The sequence below is a fragment of the Hirundo rustica genome, chromosome Z, assembly GCF_015227805.2.
Source record: "Hirundo rustica isolate bHirRus1 chromosome Z, bHirRus1.pri.v3, whole genome shotgun sequence".
Classification (NCBI taxonomy): Eukaryota; Metazoa; Chordata; class Aves; order Passeriformes; family Hirundinidae; genus Hirundo; species Hirundo rustica.
This window is the reverse complement of record NC_053488.1, coordinates 55,811,635-55,836,015: the sequence shown is the minus strand read 5'-3', so window position 1 is coordinate 55,836,015 and position 24,381 is coordinate 55,811,635. Positions and strand designations below refer to the sequence as shown.

At 40.1% G+C, this 24,381-nt stretch overlaps 1 protein-coding gene across 2 annotated transcripts in view; it reads left to right on the top strand.

Moving 5' to 3' along the window:
* PCSK5 (proprotein convertase subtilisin/kexin type 5) overlaps positions 1-24,381 on the top strand; it is a 240,040-nt gene that overhangs the window by 129,344 nt on the left and 86,315 nt on the right. The gene's annotated exons all lie outside the window — the stretch shown is intronic.

Sequence of the window (24,381 nt, the reverse complement as noted above, 5' to 3'; positions counted from 1 at the left end):
GAAGGATCTGATGTTCAAAGGCCTGGTTTTATCCCATTTACAAGTGCATGCACACACACAAAACACATAAATAGATACTTCCTTAATTGCAATAACATTACAGTATTTATTATTGTGAAACATCTCCCAGGATTTAAAAAGTTTTATCAGGAGATTGTGACTCTATCATCAGTTTATTGAAGCTATATAAAGGTCAAAGAACACTTTTCAAGTAACATAAAGCAGAGCTATTTTTTTCATATCTTACTTTCAAAATTCTATATTTTTTTGGTTTTCCACTTGTTGCCCAAGAGAGGCAAACACCCTGTGAGTCATTTCACAGCAGCTGTCACTCATCAAAAAACAGGTCACACTTAGGTCAAACCAGCAGCAGCAGCACTGGCAGCAGGACTTGCGCTGTTGGATCACTGTTGAACTGCTTATTCTGAATCCTTGGAAGGGAACCATTTTTCTATGCATTGTAACATATATAGTAAGGAAAAGGGATGAAAAATAGTTTTGTCTCCACTCATGGAAAATCACAAACATAGATAAGTTCAACTTGATAACTTGGATTCGCGAGAAACAACTTGAACTGGCTGAACTCTGCTGTAGACTCTATGGTGAAATTGAAAAAGAGGAAGATGAGCTAAATGCCTTGACCTCTGCACAGTTCAGGAATCAACTTTAACCCAAATAAAAGCATTAGTTTTAGCTAAATTATTTTGGCAACTGAGGCTGAGCACATGGTTCCAATAAAAATACATCTCTCTTTAAAATCCTGTTGGTTTTGGAAGAAGGGAAAGCAAAAGATTTCATTTAAATCACAACATCCAAACCTGAATGTGAAAGGGGATTTGCACACCACTGCTGGAAACACTGAAGAGGGGTTTTTTTTGCACATGGCAATATTTAATATAATATTAGACTATTAGCCTTCACTATCACCAAGACTAACAATTGAAGTATGGTTTTTCATAAATGAACTACTTTGATCAGACTGAATTCCTTGAGGAATTGTATCATAATTTTGTTGATAACAAGATCCATGTTTCTTCCACAGCATGTTCTTAAGAGGGGATGGAAGGTGTTTTTCTTTAATTACCTAAAGCATACAGTCACAAGAAACAATCTACCTTTCTTCAGTGCATACTAGTGGAGAAAGTGAAAAATAAGAATAAAGAGAAAGGTTTGCTGCTTTAGAAATAAGAACTGAAAGGCTGAAAAACAACAAAAACCTGAAAGAACCTTTCACTCAACAAAGGGTCAGCAAGAGCTGGTAGCTGAAAGTGGGTCAGCATGCCATTTCAGAGGGCTGTTTTGCTGGTCTGCATGGCAACCTTCTCCCTTGCCATAGTTGCTGGCAGTGTTTTGCCATTGTGGAACACACAGGAAGAGCTCACAGATGTCATTACTGGTTTCAAGATCTCCTTTTTTTTTTTTTTTAAACTGTCTTACATTTATACAGAGAAAGATTAATTAATGAAAAATACTTAAGCTAGCTAGCAATTTGCTAAAGTGGTGCTTGTTATTTGTTTAATTTTCTGGCAAGTAAAACAGTGCTCGTTAAATTCATGTCAATAGAATTAACTCAGGAGTGAGCAAGAATTTTTACTTGTAGGGGTTTTTTGTTTTGTTTTCTTGTCAAGACAGCATGAATCTTTTCTCAGGAACTTGTTATTTTGTCATCTAAAAAGAAAGACTTGAATAATCATGATATTCTCTGGTTAGTCATTTGTGCATGTAATTTGTCAATAGAGAGGTTTTTTAATAATTAAAGCAGTTAATTCGCTGATTTTAGGAAAAAATATTTGAGAGCATCTGTTTTTGTGAAGATAGCAAAACTGTTGATCAGTTGCTGTTATGGCAGATTGGATGCAAATCCTTGTTCTGTCAGCTGTTTAGTCAACAACAGAGAATGCAAGTGTATTCATAAAAGGAAAACTACATTAATGCTGACTTGTCTCTGAATTGAAAGATAGAGAATGAGACACTGCAGTTTTAAGAACAATGATCAAATCATATAAACAGTTCTTTGTCTGTAAGTGAAGCTCCACATAATGTCAAATACTGTCTCTGGAGAAACAGACCATTCCTAGGGAGGAATACTACTAATTTGCAGGGAAATTTTTTGAGAACATACTTGACTCTTCCTGGCTCTAAAGCACAGAAAATAACACTTCAGTGCACTGAAATAAAATGCTAATGAAAGGTAAGATAGAATGAAATCAAAATTCTACCCATTTTTTTCAGTTTCAGGCCCTTCCTAGCACCAGAGGAGATACTCTTCCTAGAGAAAACAAATTGCCTCAATTGCCAAGGAGTAATAACAGTTATGTCACATCCCTTTAGATTAGCCAAAGTATCTGCTGCTTCCATTGAACAGTGACCACTGAAAAGGATTAGTCACTTATTATTTTAGAGCCTTTTAATATAATTACTTAATTACAGTATGTAACAAAACTGTTGATTATATTAGTTGTGAGTAGAGCATTAGCAGTCTGGGAGTGAGAAAGAGATTAATCTATCTAGGCTCCTATTTAAGAGACCTAGTCTGGACAGATATACCGTGTAGTAACCAGTAGCCAGGCAGGAATTCAGAAATGAGCAAGAATATCTTTAAAACATGTGCATTTCAGAGAACACAAATAAATTATTCATCAACACCATGCTGCATGTTTTCAATAATTTTAAAATGTAAATAAATTTTAAGTTATATTTTTAAAACATTGTCAGAAGCTGGCATAAGACTTTTGGAAAACAGCAAGCACTCATAAATGGTTATGTCAAGCAATTGAAGATATTCATCTGTAAAAAGACCTTCCACTCTTACAGATACTCCCTGATATTTTCACATGATACTGGCAGCCAATATCAACTCCTATCCACCCCTAATGCTTATACACACAGTGGATGGAACAAGTGAAACCAAAGCTTTGAGTTTAGCTATTATAATACATCAGCTTTCTTTAGTTGTCAATAAGACACCAAACACATGAAGTTGCATTGGTCCATGAAGGGGTGAGGAACAATATCCTGTGCAAGCTAGGCTAGTGAGTTTTTGAGCTGGAAATATTAGATGACCAGCGTGGCTGCAGAGGTAGCTTTAGCTGGAACTAAACTAGTTCTACTAGTTCTAAACTACAAGTTTAGCTGGAACTAGCTTTAGCTCAGGAGTAAAAAAAAAAAGAGTTTATCATCTTAGGGAGACTACTGGCTGGATACTCAAGAGAAGTACAAAGATGTCATGAGGTTATGCAGTAAGAGAACTGGAAGGGCCAAAACCCCACTAGAACACAATTTGGCTCCTGTAGTAAAAGGCAATTAAAATATGTTTCTATGAATACATTAACAACAAAAGGAAAGTTAAGGGTAGTCTCCATCATTTACCGGTTGCAGGGGGAAAGATAATAGCAAAGAATGAGGAAACAGATGAGGTAGTTAATACTATTTTACCTTTTAATCCCTTTCCAGTAATAAGACACATTTTTCTCTGGGTACCTAAACTGGAATACAGGAATGGTTAAAAGAATGAACTCCCCGTAATCCAAGGGGAAATGGTCAGTGACCTGCCACAAAACGTAGTTACATACAATACAACTCTATGTGATCAGTTGCAATCCACAGAAAGGTACTTGCGGTGCAAGAGCTCACCACTCTCAGTCATTTGCCAGCAGTCCTGGTTAACCAGAGAGGTCCCAGTTGAAGGGTCCAGAAGTCCAGAAGAAGGATCTGGGGGACTACAGACTGCAGACCTGTCCGTCTGACCTCTGTGCCAGGGAAGGTCATAGACCAGATAATCTTGAGTGCCATCACATACAGAACAACCTTTGACACTGTTTCCCAAAGCATTCCTCTGAAGAAATTGTCTGCTCATGGTTCAGGTGGATGCACAGTTCACTGGGTGAAAAAAATGGTTGAATGGCCAAGCCCAGATAATGTTGGGGATTGAGTTAAATTCAGCTGGTGGCCAGTAACTACTGGTATTCCTCAGGACTGAGTACTTGGGCCAGTCCTGTTTAATATCTTTATCAATAACCTGCACAAGGGGATCAAGTGGACCCTCATTCAGTTTGCAGGTGGCGCCAAGTTGGATGGGAATGTTGCTCAGCAGGAGAGGGAAGGCTCTACAGAGGGATCTGGTCAGGCTGGACCAATGGGCCAATTTGTGAAATGCAACAAAGTGGCATTCTGGGTTCTGCCCTTTGGTCACAACAACCATTTTCAGCACTTCAGGCCAGGAGAACAGTGGCTGGCAAGCTGCCTGACATAAAAAAAACCTGGGGTGGTGATTAACATTAGCTGAGCCAGAGCATGAACCAGTAGTTGCCCAAGTGGCCAAGAAGGCCAGTGGCATCCTGGTTTGGATCAGGAACAATGTAGCCAGCAGGACCAGGGCAGTTACTCTTTCCCTGTACTTAGCACTGGTGAGGCTACATGTCAAGTCCTGTGTTAAAGTTATGGAGCCCTCACAACAAGAAAGACATTGAGGATTGGAACGTGTCCAGAAAAGGTCAACAGAGCTTTTGAGTCTAATGAGGAGCCGTTGCGGGGAGCTGGACCTGTTTAGCCTGGACAAAAGGAGGCTAAAGGACCTTATTTTCTCTGCCTGAAAGGAGGTTGTAGCAAGGTGAGAGTTGGCCTCTTCTCACATGTAACAAGGCAGGGACAAGAAGAATTTTGACTGGTGCGGTTTCGATTGGGTATTAGGCAAGATCTCTTCTGTGGAAGGGTTGTCAAGCATTGGAACAGACTGCCCAAGCAAGAGGTGGAATCATCATCCCAGGAAGTGTTTAAGAGATGTATAGATCTGGCATCTGGGGACATGGTTTAGTAGTTGACTTGGCAGTGTAAGGTTAGTGGTTGATCATAAGGATATTATTCCAGCCCAAATGATTCTGTTATTCTAAGTAGGCAGCTGACAGCAAACATATTTTTGGAGAAGGCAGTCTGCTGACAGCTGCAACAGCACATATAGTCTTGGAAAAGGCAATCTAACTATATATACATGACGGTCTTCAACAGATTGGTGGATGTAAACTCTGAGAGAGATGTTGTCCTCACATAGGTAGGTAGTGAACTGGTTAGGTTAATAAACTTTTTGCATTATAGCTCCTGATTGAAAGTTGTTTGAATTCAGGATAGCATTTAGTTTAGCACCAGGAAAGGAGAGATTACTAGCTAGTCTAACAGTGGCTGGAAGTGTCTCTCCCAGCACTGATAGAACATGTGTGATGGAAAAGTCTGAGTCTTCAAGAATCTCATCCATGTTTAAATACCACATGAGTCATAGGTCAGCATCATAATCTTTCTAAGTGCTTCGTACTGAAATCCTTGCTGCAGCTAGAGAAAATACCTGTTGTGGGACTTGAAAATTAAGCTAGCTGAGGAAAAGTGGAGTGAAGACATGCATGTTTTAGCAGCAAGTTTAAAATTACTGTCTTTTCACTGGCTGGTCACTGTGACCTTTCTAGGTGATTCTTGTTTCCTTCTTGCATGCAGCAGTTCAGTTTCTATAAATAAAGTTTTCTTTAACTTCATACTAAAAATGCATAAGAAATTTTTCAGTGCTTTGGGTATGTTAAACCCAAACAAATTGCCAGGTAACTGAGTTCTGCTAGTCTTGAGTAAGAACTGAAGTATGTCTTTGGGATTTGGGGAGGGGAGGTGGAATATATCTTGAATTATGCCGCCTAGATCATGGTTATTGATTTTTTTTTTCTTCCTGTCAGAACTGAGGTTATAAACAATGTTGTTTCCAGTTGAAAGACATATAAAATCAGGGATTTATCTGTATAGTTCCAAAACCAAGGATGTACAAATTAGGAAAGGGAATCTTTCAAGAGAAGCCAGGCAGGCGTCATTACTTTTCCCAGCCTCAAATTCTTCATTATCAAAGCTTCTCATTTACTTTTTGGATCTGCAACACTCTGTTTTCTGTTCTCACTGAAAAGCAAGGAATGAAGATGTAAAAATGTAGAAACAGAGTTCAAGCAGAAGCTTCAAGCTTGTGTCAGGATACATAAAGGAAAATGGGTGGACATCCATCATGATTTTGTCTTACAGTTGGTTGCTTTCCTGGGTTGTATATTGTAAGTCAAACTTACACCTTTTAAAATGTAAATTAAATGGCTCTGAAGCTGGAGTAAGAGCAGGCAAAAGGCAAAATTAGTCTTTAATGTTCTACTATAATAGCACTCAGAATTGTCACCAAACCATGATCAGCATAGCAAATGAAGAAATTATGTTAGTGCCTCAGCTCTACAACTGAGATAACTTCCTCCCTGTTGTCTTAGATATAAAGATATACACAATTGCTATGCTCTGCAGCTCCCTAGTATTCTAAACACTGCCAAGTGGACTGATAGCACTAACAGGATGCACATCATGAGAGGGATAACCTTTGACATTATTTCCTTTTAACAAGCCCAACTCAGACCTTTATGAAAAGGCTGGAAAGTCTGGGGGACAAGGAGGAGGTGGAGGTTTCAAAGTCTTCCCCTGTGGACTCATAACCATAAGAGTCTGCCGCTTACTGTGAAATGTAAATTTCTATTTTCCAGTATTAAGAGAGAAGAACCAGGATCAATGAATTTAAAAAATTACTGATAAACTGATACAATTCTCCAAAGGACAAGGCTTTAATTACAGACATTGAACACTGAATTTTAAAAGAAAAGTCCTTGGAAGTTACATGCATTTGCATGACCTCCCTGTACTCTAATTCTCAATGTGGTGTGTTTGTTGAGAGTGTTCTAGGCAAATATCTAGTCATGCTTGTATCCATCCATAGCAGTGGTGAGCATCTTTTGGATGGGGTAGGTCTGTCTTTTTGAAAAAACAACAAGCACTTGCCTTTGTGAGCACCAAAGCTTGCTTCACTGCTGTTGCATTGCTATAATGCCTTTCAGGAGTTAAAAAACTGGCAGTAGTTTTATTATCAGAGTATGCCCACTTTAATGGAACTAGGATTCAGGCCAGTTAGGAAGCAGATCACACTATCTACAGTGTAGTATTTTAAGCACTTAATGTATCCTGTCAGGATGTAGAATTTCATGTAGTTCTAGGGAAAGAAAGATAAGGGCCTACATAGGACAACTCAGCTCAGTTAGACATCTAAAGTTATTTATAACAGTGTCCTGTTTTCCCTCCAGAAAAATCAACTTTTGAGGATTCACTTTTAAGTCGGAACCTCACCCACCACACTGACATTACTGGCCAGCTATCTCTATAGACTTGGATTACTGTTCAAATTCATTTTGCTTCAGGTTACTGATCAACATCTACTACATAACTCCACAGGGATACAGTGAAGTTGGCTTAGTTAATTAATAACTCCTTTAGTTATTCTATCAACATCATTATCATTAAAAAATTTGCAATACACTTTTTTCTGATTTACTGCATGCTTGTATATCCTTTTTCTGCCAAAATCTGCTGCAGCTGTATGCTCAGTCAGGAATTAGTTTGAGTGTAAATATCCTGCTGAAGTTCCAATACTTCAGGACACACAGAGCCTCTATGTGGGGCAGAACGAGAGGGATGCCATGTGTCTGATACATCTGATAGCACAGAAATGTTATTTTTGTGTCTCCTGCTAACAATCTATCAAGATTACCAGTTACAGTGCCTTTGACTCACCTGTCATCAACTGTTCTGAGATGAAGCCTAGCACATACACTGTCACCAAAAGGTGTTTTTATTGTTTGATAGAATGATACTGTATTTGTCCGCTTTTGAGCTATAACAGAATCCTGAATGTATCTCCTAGGGTGAATTTGCACCTAATAGAGGAGACGGGTTCATTTTTTACAAGGTGTTACACAATGCAGTCACAAAATCACAAAATACATTTTTTCTTTAAACATAGTTGTAAACCACTGTGTTTTCCAGTGGATACCTGTGCTAAAAAAAAAAAAAAAAAAAAAAGAACAACAACAAAAACCACCTCCGTTTAAAAAGATTACCATTTGTTAAAAAATCATAGCTTCCATTATTGTAGATGCACCTTAGCAAACTTTATTTCAGCAAACATTTTTTTCACCCTTCTAAATGCATATAATCTTCAGATTTATTCCATTCACATAAGCTGTCTTATTTCGAGTGAATTAATGTCTTTGGTAAAGGCTTTATGATTTACAGCCAAATGCTGCTGCAGAAAAGTCTTAGAATCCCCTTGCAGAATTTTCATAGCAATCACCAGTCAGTGGTAGTCAGGTTTTCTGTTTCCATCATAACTCTGCTGTTTCAGAGGCAGAGAAGTAAGCCAGTCTTCGTGGTCATTCTTCTGGTGTTTTCAGCAAAGCTCACTGGTGTTTTCTCTGACTCTGGGTAAGATAATCCCCATATGCAGGGCACAGTCTATGTGTGAACACCATGTTTTCTGAAGTCTTCTTTACCTTTGTTAACTCATTCCTAAAAAAGCTCTGAGAAGTAAATCAGGAACTGAGGGCCTGGAGACCTTGTTATGGCTGTGCTTTGTAGTCATGGATGCTTACTCCTGACTGTGGTCCAGCTGAATCCCAAGACTAAGGACCTCTGCCTGGAAGCTGCTAACACTCATGAGAGGCAGGAGCTATTTGGGTGGTAGGTGCTACTAGTAGAGCCTGACTCTGAGAGCCGAAAAGTGTGCTTTGCTTTTAGTGCCTTTTGTCAACTAATGTCTATTTAATAAGAACATGACTTTTAAATTCCTGAAATAGATAAAATATGAGAATATGAAGACAAATAGAATTTTTGATTTAATTTCTCAGTGTTTTAAGATAGTGCGTTCTAAGGCTATTTTTTTAATGACTGCAGCACTTCATAGCAGTGCCAGAGTTGCATAGAAGCTACTTGAAAAGGTACACTGGTTACTGGAAGTTTCATTTTTACTAGCTATCCTGCTAGTTTTTCTGAGCAGTCTCTATTTTATTTTATCAATAAATAGGAAGTTTTTGGTGGAAATAAAATATGTAAAATCCAGAAGCCTCTTCTTTTTTTTTCAAATCTATTATAAGGTAAAGCCATGGCTAGTATATTACTGAAGAAATTATTTGTACTAATGCAAAGATCAGAAATAGACATAGACATAACTGGAATCTCCAGTTATGTCTATGTTAGCACCTGTTAGCACCTTTCTGACTATGAAAATGTTCAAAGGCCTGAAGCACTTCTTCTACGAAGAAAGGCAGAGAGGGTTGGGGTTGTTCAACCTGAAGCAGAGAAGACTCTAGTGAGACCTTATTGTGACCTTTCAATATATAGATGATTTTAGAAAAAAGAGAGAAAGAAATTTTTTATTAAGGTCTTTAGTGACAAGACATGGAGAAATAGTTTTAAATTGGGCAAGGATAATTTTAGATTGGGCATAATGAAGGACATTTATATATGAGGTGCTTGGTAACAGTCATCATGGCTTTACAAGGGGGAAATCATACCGGACAAATTCAGTGACCCTCTGTGATCAGCCTACAGGATTCATGGATAGGGGCAGAGCAGAGCAGCTGATATCATCATCTACCTGGACTTATGCAAAGTGTTTGACATTGTACCACTCAACATCCTTGTCTTCAAATTGAAGAGGAAAGGGTTTGATGGATGAACCATTTGGTGGATGAAAAACTAGCTAAAAATGGCCACACACACAGAATTGTGGTCAATGGCTCATTGTCCACATGGAAACCAGTGACAAGTAGTGTCCCTCCATGGTCAGTACTGTGGCAGATACTGTTCAACATCTTTGTTGGTGACATGGACAGTGCAATCAAGTACACCCTCATCAACTTCACTGACAATATGAAACAGTGTGGTACAGTCAACACACTGGAGAGAAGGGATGCCATCCAGAGGACCTTGAAAGGCTTGAGAGGTGGGTTTGTGTGAACTTCATAGAGTCCAACAAAGCAAAGTGCAAGCCCTTTACACCTGAATTGTGGCAATCCAAGACACACCCACAGGCTGGGCAGAGAAGTGATTGAGATCAGGCTTGTGGAGAAGGATTTGGGAGAAATAGTTGATGAAAAACTCAATATGGGTCATCAGTGTGCACTTGTAGCCCAGAAAGCCAGCCCAGTCCTTGGCTGCATTTAAAGGAAGTGTGGCCAGCAGGCCAAAGGAGGTGATTCTGCCCCTCTACTCTGCTCTGGTGACATCCTGCCTGGAGTGCTGCATACAGACCACAACATAAGAAGGACATGGAACTGTTGGAACAAATCCAGAGGAAGGCAAATAACTTGATACAAGGACTGGAGCACCTTCTCTGCTAAGACTGTCTGAGAAGGTTGATGCTGTTCAGCCTGGAGAAGGGAAGGTTGTGTGGAAACCTTGTAGCAAGCTTGCAGCATCTGAAAGGGGGCCACCTGGGAAGCTGGAGAGGAACTCTTCATCAGGATCTGTAGTGATAGACCAAGGTATAATGGGAGCAAATTGAAAGGGGGGAAATTTAGATTAGATATTAGGAAAAAAAATCTTTACTGCGAGGGTAGTGAAACACTGAAACAGGTTGCCCAGGGAGGTTGTGGGTGCCCAACCCTGTCAGTGTTCAAAACCATGTTGGATAAGGCCTTGAACAGCCTGAGGGGTAGATGTCCCTGCCCATGGCAGGTTGGGTTGGGACTAGTTGATCTTTACGGTCCTTTCCAACTCCTTAATATTCTATGATTCTGTGATTCTATAGTTTGGATGCTGAGGCTTTGGAACAGGTTGCTCAGAGACGCTGTGGATGCCTTATCCCTCGAAGTGCCTCAAGGCCAGATTGGACAGGGCTTTCAGCAGCCCGGTGCAGTGGAAGGTGTCCCTGCTCATAGTAGGGAGGTCAGACTAGATGAGCTTTAAGTGTCCCTTCCAACCCAAATCATTCTTTGCTTCTACAATTCTATGATATAGAGGTCCTTCAGATTCTCATTGTGCATCTCTGTAGTTGCCACATTTAAGACAAATCTCTTGGGCAACTTTCTGTTTTTCACAGCCTTCTCTAGTGTAGTGATAAGTGTAAAAACTCTATCTTCTTCCCACATCCATACTGAGTCTTTAAAAATTCCTGGATTTCAGGGAATTCTTTGAGGAGGAAAGACTTAGTTTGCTGTTTAATTTAGTTTTAGGTACAAAAATTGAGGGATTGTAAAATACAAAAATACAAAAAATGTGCTTAATTTGAAAACCATGAGGGAGTTGGTTTTAAAAGCAAGAATGAAAATGTATGTTCTTGCACCCATGTGTTACAGGCTTGTAAAGCAGTTATGTGTTTCAGAAATCATACTCAATTGTCACAGATTACTGGTGATAAACTGACATGAAATAGGAATATGGCTGAAACAAGATGAATTATTATGTAATAAATCGACAAGCCAAATTCAGTAAATCAAAATTTAGAATTTTATTTTGAGACTTAAATTTAGTCTCTCACACCTACAATTAAAAGGAACAGTGTCGAACCCCGGGATTTTGGCACTGGGTGAAGGCGGTTCCTATTGCTCCGTAACCCCCTCTGTTCACAAATTGTGCCCAGCACCACTGGTTTTTTATACAGCCTTTTGCTGAGACTGGACGGCGGCCGTAGAGCTTTGCTTTGTGGTATTCATGTTCAGGTCTGGGGTCTGTTGAACAGATTCTCGGAGTGGAACAATGCCATGATTGCCGGGTCTGGAGAAGGTTTGGAGATGTTAAATTGGGCCGGAACAGATAAGATACCAATCTTTTCCAAATCGTTTGAACGTTAGCACGCCCATCTCCGGGTGTTGGCTGCCTTGAGGCTTTTCCTGGCGAAAATGTTTTCTTTCTCCAACTCCCGTGTCCTTTTCATGCAGTTTTAGTCTCAGTTAACTCTAAACACACTTTAGGTTTACAGATCTTAAATCAGACTGAATGCAGATCAATTTTATATTGCATATCACTACATTTCATCGTGAATTAATTACAGATTGCATTTCCTAACACGAATTAACTTTAGGTCATATATCATAATCCCTCCCCTTCTATATAAACACATTTAATTCGTGTTCCTGTTACTGCCTTTTTTTTCTTTTGACAAAAAAGCCTCTTAAGAAGAGCTTTATTAAACACACAAAGACTTCTTATACTTCAAACATTACCTTTATAGTCTTCTCACTCTTCTTTGGGTTCACTCTAATATGATTTTACACTTTTCTCCTTCTTGTATTTGGGCTTTGAATCTTGCTAGAACTTCTGCTGCCCTGCTTCTTTCTTCATTTAACTTCTATAGAAAGATTTTTACTGGAGGCTGGCAAACCCCAATCACTAGATTGCTTTTCTAATTGTTTGTATTGTTCACTGAGTGACTTCATTTTTTCTTGCTCCATCTTTTTTCTCTCTGCTTCTAGCTCCTGTCTCTTTAATTTTGGGGCTACTTTCTGTATTTTGTTTTCTGGATCCATCCCTTCCTTATCTTTAGAGAAGCAGAAGATCCTTTCTAACTTTAAGCAAACTCTTTTCTCATTCTCACTTAACAGATCAAGGATGATGGGCCTGCTGCTTAGGGAAGCTGTCTTAAGTTTTTTATTTTGCCTTACTTAATAGGTTTTTCCATTCAGCGTACGCATCCCTAATTTATTCTGGTCATAGCACAGTTTGTTTACTTGAAAGTATGCTACAAAGGTGGATTCTTTCTTACTTTTAACTCACACAGTTTTATTACACTTCTCACATATGGGGATTATGGGCATGCTACTTATATCCTGCCTTTTTCTAGACATTGCCACTGGGTCATGGTATATGTTTTTGGGTTTTTTTCTTTTAATTTATGTATTCTGAACTAACTTCCGTTGTGGTTGCAAAGCCCCCTTTGTTGGATTTTTTTGGCAATTAAAATGTACCTGGAAAGGTATATCTTGGCCCCAGGTAGGCTCTTGCTGAGTCTCTTTCAGGCACTTATTTTCTTGCTCCATTTGTCCTTTAGGGTTGGGGAGGCCATTCGTGTGGTACACGACTAGGCTCAGGATTACTAGGATTACCCATAGGTGTACCCCTCTGCTTTTGCCTCCGCTCACTGGGTTGCCACCAGCGGCGAGGTAAAACTTCTCGGCAGCAAGGGTATTCTTCCGGGCCTCCATAGTCTGTCCTGTTAGCATATCACCTCTTGCATGTGCCCCACCTGGCCAATTTTATTTGGTCTGCTATACAGGGTACTTTTACTGCCCTCCTACACTCAATTGCTAGAGGCTCAGCCTTTGTATTTAGCTTCCCCTTCAACCCGTTTGTGAATAAATGGAACTACTCTGGGGAATCCAATTCCAGTATACCTGCTTCAGTGGCAACAAATAGAAAAAGGTCTGTGAGCCACTTTTCCTCTTCTAAGCAATTTTCACGCAGGCTCTAAGGTCTGATCCCTCTGAAACAATGAGCTACTTAAATCTCTTTACAATGAGCACACTTAAAATGAACAAAAGGATGACAAGTACACCCCACCTGGATACAATTTATCGAATACCGGCTGGTCATTGAGTCTGTCGGTGAATTTTCAGCTTCAGGTCTCCCGGTGAAGGCGTTATTCTCCACTCCGGAGTGTTGTCTCGCGGCTCGACTCTTTTTACTCGGGAAGAGTGTGTCCAGCCTTTTTCTGCGGTTCTTACTGCAGTGTCCGTGGTAAGGAGGACGAGGAAAAGGCCCTCCCAGTGGGGAGTCAGCGGTGCTTCTTTCCACGTCTTGATTAACACCTTGTCTCCCGGCTGGATCTTGCGGATGGCAAATCCTAAGGGTGTACTCTGTAATATTAGTCTACGTTTTTGAAGTTCCTGTAAATTTTTATTAATTGATACAAGATAAGATTGTATTCGACAATCTTTAACTCGGGGGTGTCCCACTGGCATTTTATGTTCATATGGCATTCCATATAGCATCTCAAAAGGGGACAACCTTGATCTTGAGTGGGGTTGATGTTCAAAAGTGCAAGGGGGAGGCACTTCACCCATGACATCTTGGTCTCAGGCATAAGTTTCGATATTTGGGCTTTCAATGTTTGATTCATCTTTTCTACCTGTCCTGAGCTCTGGGGGTGCCAGGGCGTATGGTATTCCTACTGAATTCTTAAGGCATTTGCCAAATGTTTTATGATTTTGGAGGTGAAGTGTGTCCCCTGATCTGAATCTATGGAGTCTGGGATTCCATATCTTGGTATTATTTCTTCCAGTAGTTTCTTAGCTACTGCTTGAGCGGTGGCCCGAGGACTAGGGAATGCTTCTACCTAGTGGGTTAATTGATCTACTAACACTAATAGGTATCTATGCTTCTTAATTTTTGGTAACTCAGTAAAATCCACCTGGATCCTCCCGAAGGGGCGATAGGCTAAAGGATGTCCTTGGGATACCTGCCTAGTCCTAGATTTATTTATCTTTTGACATATCATACATCTTTGGACCTTCTGTTTTCCTAGTTGATAGACTCCTTTACACCCAAAGACCTTTAAGAATTGCTCAGCCAGGGCCTGGGTTCCCCAGTGGGTTTGCAAGTGTAGCCTTCTTAAGATTTTTCTGGCATAGGCTTTTGGTATTAATTCTTGACTATCTGGTAGTTTCCACTTCCCAACTTCTAGTATTCCTCCTATTCTCTTGAATTCTTCTATCTCTTTTTCAGAGGGACAGGGAGGGAATTCTTGGGGTTCACTCTCTAGGGTTTCTGGAGCATTTAGGGTAAAGAGCACTGCCCTTCTTGCCTCCTGATCTGCTAGATTGTTTCCTCTTGTTCTGAACTGCATCCCTACCTGATGCCCTTTTACATATACTACAGCAATGGCTTTCGGCTCTCTTATAGCCTCTAAAATTTGTTTTATTAAATTTTCATGTACTAGGCTTTTCCCTCGTGTGTTCATTAATCTCCTTTCTTCTCCAATTTTTCCAAATGTGTGTACTACTCCAAAAGCATATTTTGAATCTGTGTAAATGGTCCCTGCTTTTCCTTTTAATCCTTTTAGAGCCCTCAGGACCACATATATCTCACATGCTTGTGCTGACTAGGATGCACTTAACGGGCCAGATTCAACTACTTCTCCTGTTTTTCCGTCTATGATGGCATAACTTGACTTTCTTTTCCCTTCTAAAACTTGGGCTGATCCTTCTACAAACCATTTTTCCCCCTCTTCCAGTTTCTCATCTTCTAAATCTGCCCTAACTTTTGTTTGGAGTTCTATCATTTCAGAGCAATTGTGGGTGGGCCCTTCTGATGCTTCTCCAAAGAGGAACTCAGCTGGGTTTTTGGCTGTGGTTGTTTTTAGTTCTAATTCAGGTGCATGGATGAGTATAGCCTCGTATTTGAAAAGCCTAGCATCTGTAAGCCACTTATCTGCCTTTTGCTGTAGGATAGTTCTTACATTATGGGGAGTATAAACTACTAACGGGGCCCCAAAGGTAATCTTCTTAGCTTCTCCTATTAGCAGGGCTACTGCCACAATTGCCTGTAGGCATGTGGGCCATCCCCTGCTTACTGGATCTAGTAATTTAGAGATATAACTTACAGGGTTTTTGTCCCTTGCCCAATCTTGAGTTAAGACTCCATGGGCTGTGTGGTTGCTCACATTGATGAACAACTGGAACTTCTTTTTCACATTGGGGAGGCTTAGGACAGGGGCTGCAATTATAGCTTCTTTTAAATGCTTTAATTCTTTTTTTTTTCTTGCTTATCTTATCTGTGGTTAATTTTTCATACAAAAACTTCACTTTCTCGCTATAGCCTTTTATCGACGGTCGGCAATGTCCGAGGAGCCGTAGCAGCTGTCTCACTTGTCTCTTGTTTCTCGGGGGAGGTAACTCTATTATGATGGCCACTCTCTCTGGGTCTAATCTTTTTCTCCCTTTTGTAATCTAATGTCTTAAGTACTTTACCTCAGGCTCTGCAAATTGAAGTTTAGACTTTGAGACTTTCAGTCTCTTTTCTCTCAAAAAGTTTAGTAACAATATGGTGTAAGCTCTTACTTCCCCCTCCTCTTGTCCCGCAATTAGCAGGTCATCTATGTATTGCAGGATCTTGGTCCCCTTCCCGGGGGAAAATTGGCTCAGTAGCTGTTCCAGGGCTTGTCCAAACAAATTAGGTGAGTCGACAAACCCCTGGGGAAGGGAAGCCCATCTCAGCTGTTGTTTTCTATTAGTGTCTGGGTCTTCCCACTAAAAGCGAAATAGTCTCGACTCCCTTCTGCTAATGGGCAGGTCCAAAAAGCATCCTTTAGGTCTATTACACTATACCATATATCCTCTGGGGAGACGCAGTTCAAAAGAGTGTATGTGTTTGCTACTACGGGGAACCGTGTTTTTTTCTCTCATTAACTGCTCTTAAATTCTGAACTAATCAATAGCTCCCATCTGTTTTCCTTATTGCTAGGATAGGGGTGTTATGCTGGGACATACAGGGTTCTAGGATCCCTTTTGCTATTAGATCTTTTATTATAGGCTTTAATTCTCGTCTCCCTTCTAGGGAGATAGGGTATTGCTTCACCCTTATGGGGTCCTCTGGTCTTTCAATTTCAATTGAAATTTGTTCTATGTTCAGTTTCCCCGCCTCTCTTCCAGTGTGCCACACCTTTTGGTTAATTTCTTTCTCATTCTCGAGGGTCAATTTATATAAACTTACTATCAATCTGGAATCTTTCACTATTAAATTAATACTCAATGCAGCTATTGGATCTCAGCCCAATAACTTATAATCAGCTTCTTCAACTAATAACATATCTCCTAAACAAATCTTATTTTCAGATTCAATTTCTACATTTTTGACTACGGGAACTTTAAAGGGTTCCCCCTTTGCCCCTATGACCACTATAGAATTCTTACTGATTTTACACCCTGGGGGCAGTTGTTTAAAAGTACTTTTTTTGGCCCTAGAGTCCACTAGGAAGTCCATCTCCTTCCCTTCGGGTCCTATTTTAAGTTTTACTATGGGCTCTTTAGATGTTATGGACCCTAAAATAAAAAGCCCTCAACATCTCTAATCTTCTTGGAACATTTTTTCATCCTTCATTTTCTTTTTACAGTCCCTTTTCAGGTGGCCTGTCTTCTTACAATAGAAACACTCAGGTCCCTCATCTTGATTATTAGGGGTCCTCTTCTGAGGGGGTGCTGGCTTTTTCTGTGGGGCCCTTTTTAATGTTTTCCCTAGGTCTTGGGGATGCTCCTATTTTTGAGCTTCCATTACTGCTTCTACTAATACTTTTGCCTGTATTTTCTGTTTCTCTTCATCTCTCCTCATATATACTTTCTGAGCTTCCCTCAACAATTCCTGCAAACCCTTTTTCTGCTAACCTTCAATTTTTTCTAGTTTCCTCCATATATTGTCCCATGATTTTGCCACAAATTGTGTTTTTAATAAAACTTCCCCCACAGGGGAATTAGGGTCTGTCCCGGAGTATACCTGGAGGCTCTTTCTTAATCTTTCTAACTATTCAGTAGGGGTTTCCTCCTTCCCTTGGCATTCCCCAAATACTTTACTTAGGTTTTGTCCTCTGGGCATGGCCTCTCTGATGCCTTGAATTATTATATTCCTCATATTAATCATACTTCTCCTATCTTTTTTCTGTCTGAGCATTCCACCAGGGATCCTGGCTTGGCTATTTCTGGTCCCCTGGGGTGCTTTGGATGTTTCGGCATTCCCACTCCCTCATTCCTGCTTGGCTTATCAATTCCCTTTCTTCGGTGTTAAATAACGACCTTAAGATTGCAGTAAGGTCTTCATACTTCATATTTCATATGCTTCATACTTCATACTTCATATGCTAGTTCTTAAAAATTTGTCTAATCTTTCTGATACCCTTAAAGGATCATCCATAAGCTTTCCCATTTCCTTTTTGAAAGCTCTAACATCACTTGTGTTGGTCGGTACGTTTACGTATCCGATGATTCCTGGGGCAGTGGGCACTTCCCGTAAAGGGAAAAGGTTATTTCTTTCACCCTCATTCTCACTTTCTACTTCATTTAACTTTTTTAATTGTCTCTTGGTTCTCCTGGTGAGTGGGGTATGTCTGGCCTCTAGTGGATTCTGAGGAGCCTGTGCAGCGGGGCTGAGGAAAGAGGCCAATTCTAATTCAGGTGATGAAGGATCGAGGAGTGGGGCTTGGGGCGTGGGAGGCTGGGCACCCTGCCAGGAAGGCTGGGGAACCGGCGTGGGTTCTAGCGAGGGAGGGAGCCCAGAGGGCAGGGGGTGAACCACTGCCTGTGGGAACTGCAGTCCCAGAGGTGGTGCTGATGCTATCAGTGGCGATGCGGGGATTTCCTGTAGAGGTGGAAACCCGGACCCTGGAGGTTCTGGAGGGGCACCCGGGTTCTGTGCAGGTTGTGGGGGAGGTGTGAGGTATGGCGGAAGCAGGTTATCTAAAGGTTCCCATTTATCACTCGAGGTTCCAGTGGGATTATTAAGTCTCACTGGAAAAAGTTTAGTATCCATTCTTTCCCACATTCTAGCATACTTGTATTCTTCCTTGTTCTTTCTCATTTTCACTTAGCTGACTAAAGCATTACAAATCCACTTCTCAAATGTTCTGAAGACAGGCCATATTACATGATCCCATACTTCAACCCCCCCCTAAACCTCTATGCAATAATGTATCATTTTTTCTTTAGATTTCTTTTTTCAGGCAGGGCATTCTTCCCAATGTTCTAACATCTATCTTAAAGGACTCTCAAGCAGAATCTCTGGAATGTCTTGAGCTATTCCCTTTGTGGATTTCCCTGCGGATTTCTCCTGGGTTTTACCCTTCTTTTGTCCCATTCTATAGTGTCACCGGTTACTAAACCTAAGGGTGATCGATCCCTCTCGGGGTTTCCCCTGATGATTATGAGCTCTCTTTTTCTTGCTTTTCTCCCAGACCCTTCCCTGGTCCTAGGCTGAAAGGTTTACCAGTCCTGGCACTCTTGAGGACATACCCTTCCCTTTCAGCCTTCCTGTGACCGACCCCTGAACTCCCAGAGTTTCGGGTTTTATGTGTGAGGTGCGTTTGTTACTCTTGTAACTTTTGCTTCTCCTGCGACTGACTACACCCCTTGCGGGGAAGTGGAACTGCGATCTTGGGGTCCCACTCGCTTAGTGATAAAATCACGTCTCACTCACACGCTCGGTCACCCCTACTCAGCCAAGCAATACTTACAATCCTTTTCTTGCGTGGATTCTTCGTGCACGTAGAGTTTTACAAGTTGTGTCTTCACCGCGGTGGTGGAAGCCTTGTATCCCGAGTTCCCCGAGTTCCCTGAGAGCTCTGATCTCGCCTATCCTCCTTTTAAGTGTGCCTTTTGGCTTAAGTTCGTCATGTGGTTTGATTGGTTTCACAAGGTCTCCCGGCTCTGCCAGGCTGCTAAAATCAGCGGGGCGCCTCCTGGCCAGAGACAGGGATCCGAGGGTCCCAAAATCAGACTATCACGTCGGGATCACCAAATTGTAATAAATCGACAAGCCAAACTCAGTAAATCAAAATTTAGAATTTTATTTCGAGACTTGGATTTATTCTCTCACACCTACAATTAAAAGGAACAGTGTCGAACCCCGGGATTTTGGCACTGGGTGAAGGCGGTTCCTATTGCTCCGTAACCCCCTCTGTTCACAAATTGTGCCCAGCATCGCTGTTTTTTTTATACAGCCTTTCGCTGAGACTGGACGGCGGCCGTAGAGCTCTTGCTTTGTGGTAGCTTCATTAGGTATTCATGTTCAGGTCTGGGGTCAGTTGAATAGATTCTTGGAGTGGAACAATGCCATGATTGCTGGGTCTGGAGAAGTTTTGGAAATGTTAAATTGGGCCGGAACAGATAAGATACCAATCTTTTCCAAATCGTTTGAACGTTAGCATGCCCATCTCCGGGTGTTGGCTGTCTTGAGGCTTTTCCTGGCAGAAATGTTTTCTTTCTCCAACCCCCGTGTCCTTTTCGTGCAGTTTTACTCTAGTTAACTCTAAACACACTTTAGGTTTACAGATCTTAAATCAGACTGAATGCAGATCAATTTTATATTGCATATCACTACATTTCATCGTAAATTAATTACAGATTGCATTTCCTAACACGAATTAACTTTAGGTCATATATCACATTATTCAAGATCAGTGTTGTCTTAGAGAGGACATGTGTGCTGGCTAGAAGGCAAAACAAGCGAGAGACTCCAAGTCAGAAAAAACATTTTAATAGGAGAGAAAAAAAAAAAAAAAAAAAAAGGCAAAATAAAATAAAATAAAACACATGCAATGGTACAAAAGATCACTGTCAGAGTCAGAATACAACCTGACACTGTGGTGGTAGCAGTCCAGATGAAGTGGTCTTGTTGAAGCAGTGTTCCCGCAGAAAGGTCTTGTCCTCTGGGAATCCAGTGGGTAAGGCTGCCTGTGCTGTCCCAAATCCCAGATTATATCCAGGTGGGAATGCTTGGCTCCTCCCCCTGGGTGGAGCATCTCACAATGGGCTGATATCATTTTATCAGTCTTGCAATGGGTCCTTGATTGCCCGTTAAACAGAGATAGCTCTTGGAGGGAGTTATCTATGAGTCATGCAGCAGGGCATTGATGGGCCATTAACAGAAGATAGTCTGGAGGGAGGGGACAAGGGAAACATTGCCCGACCTAGTTTCAACAGCTCACGTAGATGGTGACAGAATACACACTTCGGGCACATCTTACATTGTAACCTAGGACAACATGGCAAAACAAAACCATTTAAGCCATAACATTTCTCCTTTTTGCCCCTTTAGTTCTCATTAGACAGTTGTTTTTCTTTGTTGAAAAATTTCAATATTCTAAGCAAATGACAGGAAAGCAATGTGGAATTGTTAAAGTATTATAGAATAGAATATAGAATATAGAATATAGAATATAGAATATAGAATATAGAATATAGAATATAGAATTGGTTAATTCTATTTACAATTTAAATGTCAAATGTAAAAGATTGGTGTAGATCAGTTGAAAGTATTTTTGGGCTGAGAGTCCTGCAAGAGGCTCACATTATTCTATTCTATTCTATTCTATTCTATTCTATTCTATTCTATTCTATTCTATTTTCTAGCTGCTAAGCAACATTTAAGAAAACCATAATATTAACGGACATTTTAGACTCTTATTCTGTCAATCTCTTTTGGATCAAGATCCTATAGTAGCATAAATGGACAGGTTATTATAGTTTGCATATCAAACAGATTAATCTAGTTGAGGAAACTGCAAGTTCCTCATTTGTCGCACTGAAATTATTACTATTTCTCTCCTGATTCAGCATTTGATATGTGTATGCAAAATATTTGTATTTCAAGTGTTGCTTTCACAGTACATAGAATACAATATATAAAAGGCCAAAAATACAGTAGAGAGAAAATTTTATGCAAGCCTTTTGTCAGATGAGTAAAACATCAAGGAAGGCTTGGCGTCTAAGTTACTGATGAGATATCTTGATGACAGGCAGTAAAACTGCAGCCTAACAAATCAAGTTTAGCTACACTGGAAATGTTGCATTTTTAGTGTCTGGGCCCAGTACTTCTGAAGTCTGCATGATTCTGTGTTATGATTTATCAACACCAGCTATTCATATTTCTCATAGTCAACTCAAATAGGATATACATCCTAACTTTAGATTTTAATGTAGCTTTGTACGTAAATGAGAAAGGTACTGAATTTTCAACAGCAATTTCAGACAAAAACAAGGAGATAATGGAAAAGCTGGGGAAGTGTCTCTAGCAGCTCAGAAGGCCTTGTTTTCATAATGCACTAATTAAGGAATTGCACCAGGGATAAATAAATGGATTTTAGCTCTGCAAAATGTTGTTTCATCTTTAAAATGAAAACATCTTTAAGAAAGATGAGAAAGATCAGCTAAAACTCAGTATTTACTTCATGTTGTGGGAGGCAAGTTTTTCTCTGAAACTCGCCCTGCATGTATAAGACTCTGTGGGTGCCTGTGATTTTGCAGAAATAAAAATTATCAGTACTGCTGCCTGATTGAAGAGAAAATTCAAGACAGCTCTGTCGGTGGACACCTTGGTCACTTAAGGAGATCATATTTTTTAACCCTTCAGCTGAAAAAAAAGTCTACTCAGCCACCAGCTTATATTGTGTGAGTCTCATATTCGTATTTTGTTTGTGAAAGACAAATACCTTTTTAAAAAACAGTCCAATACCCCCTCTGACATGTGTAATGATTCCTACCAACAACTGAGCCCAGTAGCAATTCACAGCACTGATAATGCAGAACACGTAAGTGGGTAGGTGCAAGGTCTGGAGGCATTTTGCACTTGCAGTTAGCTTATCTCATTCTGCAGTCATCGTGCTTTTGATTAATCTGGCCTAGCAAAGTCAACTTAGTATCTTTTGCATATCAATCCCTGGCAGTTCCAGGTGTTTCCTAGAGGACATTTATAGTTCCATGTAGACCATCCGGTTATTTTTAACCTTTGGGACAGACACCTTGGCATATAGTTCCCAGGAATACTAGGATATACACAGATGAAGCACAATTTGAAGGTAGTAGAGAGAAAAATCTGTTTTCTTCTGTAAGGTGCAACTGCTTTGTTTACCTCCATGATTCTTTCCTAAGTTGCTGTAATTTGGTCTTCGAAAATTATGGGCCTCTACTGGTACCTTCAGCTGCTAACCAACCCACTGGATCAATGGCTTTAAATTCAAAATGTTTTGGACAGCCAAATCCTCCCACATGGGGGGATTTAAGAGTAACCCTGTCTGTCAGAAAATTTTTATTTCAATGGGAAGGCTTTTCAAGAAAAAAAAAAAGTATTTCTCTTTCAACTGAGGAAAAAAAAAGAAAAAAAAAGAGGTGCAGAACTTATCACTACACTGCTGCTCTCATGCAAGAGATTTTAAACATTGAGTCATGGACAATTAACACAACCATATGACCCTGAGTGGTAATTTTTTCTCCTGGATGAAAATTCCTCCTAAATGCTGTCTTGCAAGTAATTGTTAGGGTTGTAAGGAGAGAAAGTTCACTCTGTAGATTTTATTTGCATTTGAATTGTGCATACTAGGGAAAAAAAATCTATGAGTAAATAGCTTAAAAGTGACATAAATTTCCATCTGAAGGTCACTGACTGGTGGTGGCAGCAATGTTGTATGTTTTTCTGCCCTTGTTTCTGATTAAGAAAAAGTGAGGTGAAGAGAATTTTGGCTCTTTGAGTTCAGAAGGTGGGTTGAACACACAGCATTTTAAAACTGGACATATTGAGCTCTAATTAAATGTAAGTTTCTAACTGTCAGGAATAAAAAATGCGATTTTCATGGGTTAGCTGAAAAAAAATTCCATTCGTGAAAATTTAATCTCTTGCTTTTTGAATGTACTATACAAAGTAACTGTGTGCAATTAATGGACCGTGTGAGTTAACACTCTTGTTCCTCCCACTGATCTTCTGAGCAGCCAGAAGGATTATTAATTAAAATTTTAGTGTAAGAACAGATTTACATCTTCCCAGATAAATATGCACTCATTATCAGGTGCAAGATTGTTTGCAGGATGACATCTAAGACTAAGGACATTTCCATCACAGGAATCTTCTTCCAATGCAAAATGTTTCTTCATCTAAGCTCTTGTTATCTTCTTTTGTCTGCTCCTACCACATATAGAAATAGGACATCTCTTTCCCTATCCATTTGTTTGTTGAATACATAAAAGAGAATTCAAAAGGCTGAAGGAAGGCTGAATTTATTTATTTTCATATATTTTAGGTTTTTTTCATTTTGGAACACAGTGCTTGCCTCATATGGCAGAAGAGCTGCATGTAGTTGTCTCCAAAGGAGCATTTCCATGCTATGTACACTTTAGTTTGGGGAAGAGATGGGAGGAAAACCAGTCCATTACATAGTCACTACACCTTGACATATTTTTCATTCAAGAATCCTTCTCAGCTGGCAGTTTCAGACAGTATTAGATATTTGGAAGATGTGATCCTTAAGCTTTGGACTGTATTTTTTTTTGAAAAGGCTGGGGTTTTTTTTCAGATTGAGTCCTTTGAGTTTTGGTTTGGTAATGAATAGGTTGCTTTCACAAACCTTCTAAAATGCAGTTGGAAGGACGTATACCATGCTTTGTTGCATTGCTGGTTAAAATATCAGTTACAGTTTTCTGTGGGTTACTGTGGTAGCAAGAAAAACCAATTTACTAATATTTGCAATCTTAACTCCTCCTATGGAAGCTTTTTTCAGTCATCTTCTGCTGTCAGAACTTTTTCAAGAGCACCGATTTGTCACAATGGAACATCATGGCTAGCAGCTCTTCCAATTAATCAAAATCCTTTTACATGTCTCTGTTTTGATTGGAATAGCAACCAAAACCACACAGATGTTTCAGTGCTTTTCACTCTCATCATGTAGACAGCTTTAGGGAGATTGTGGATCTATCTGGTTGGTTGCCAATGACAGAGATACTATATACAGGAACAGGAGAATATTCACATGCTGCTTACACTCAGGGAAGTTCAGAGAATACAACAGTTACAAAATGGTCTGTTCGT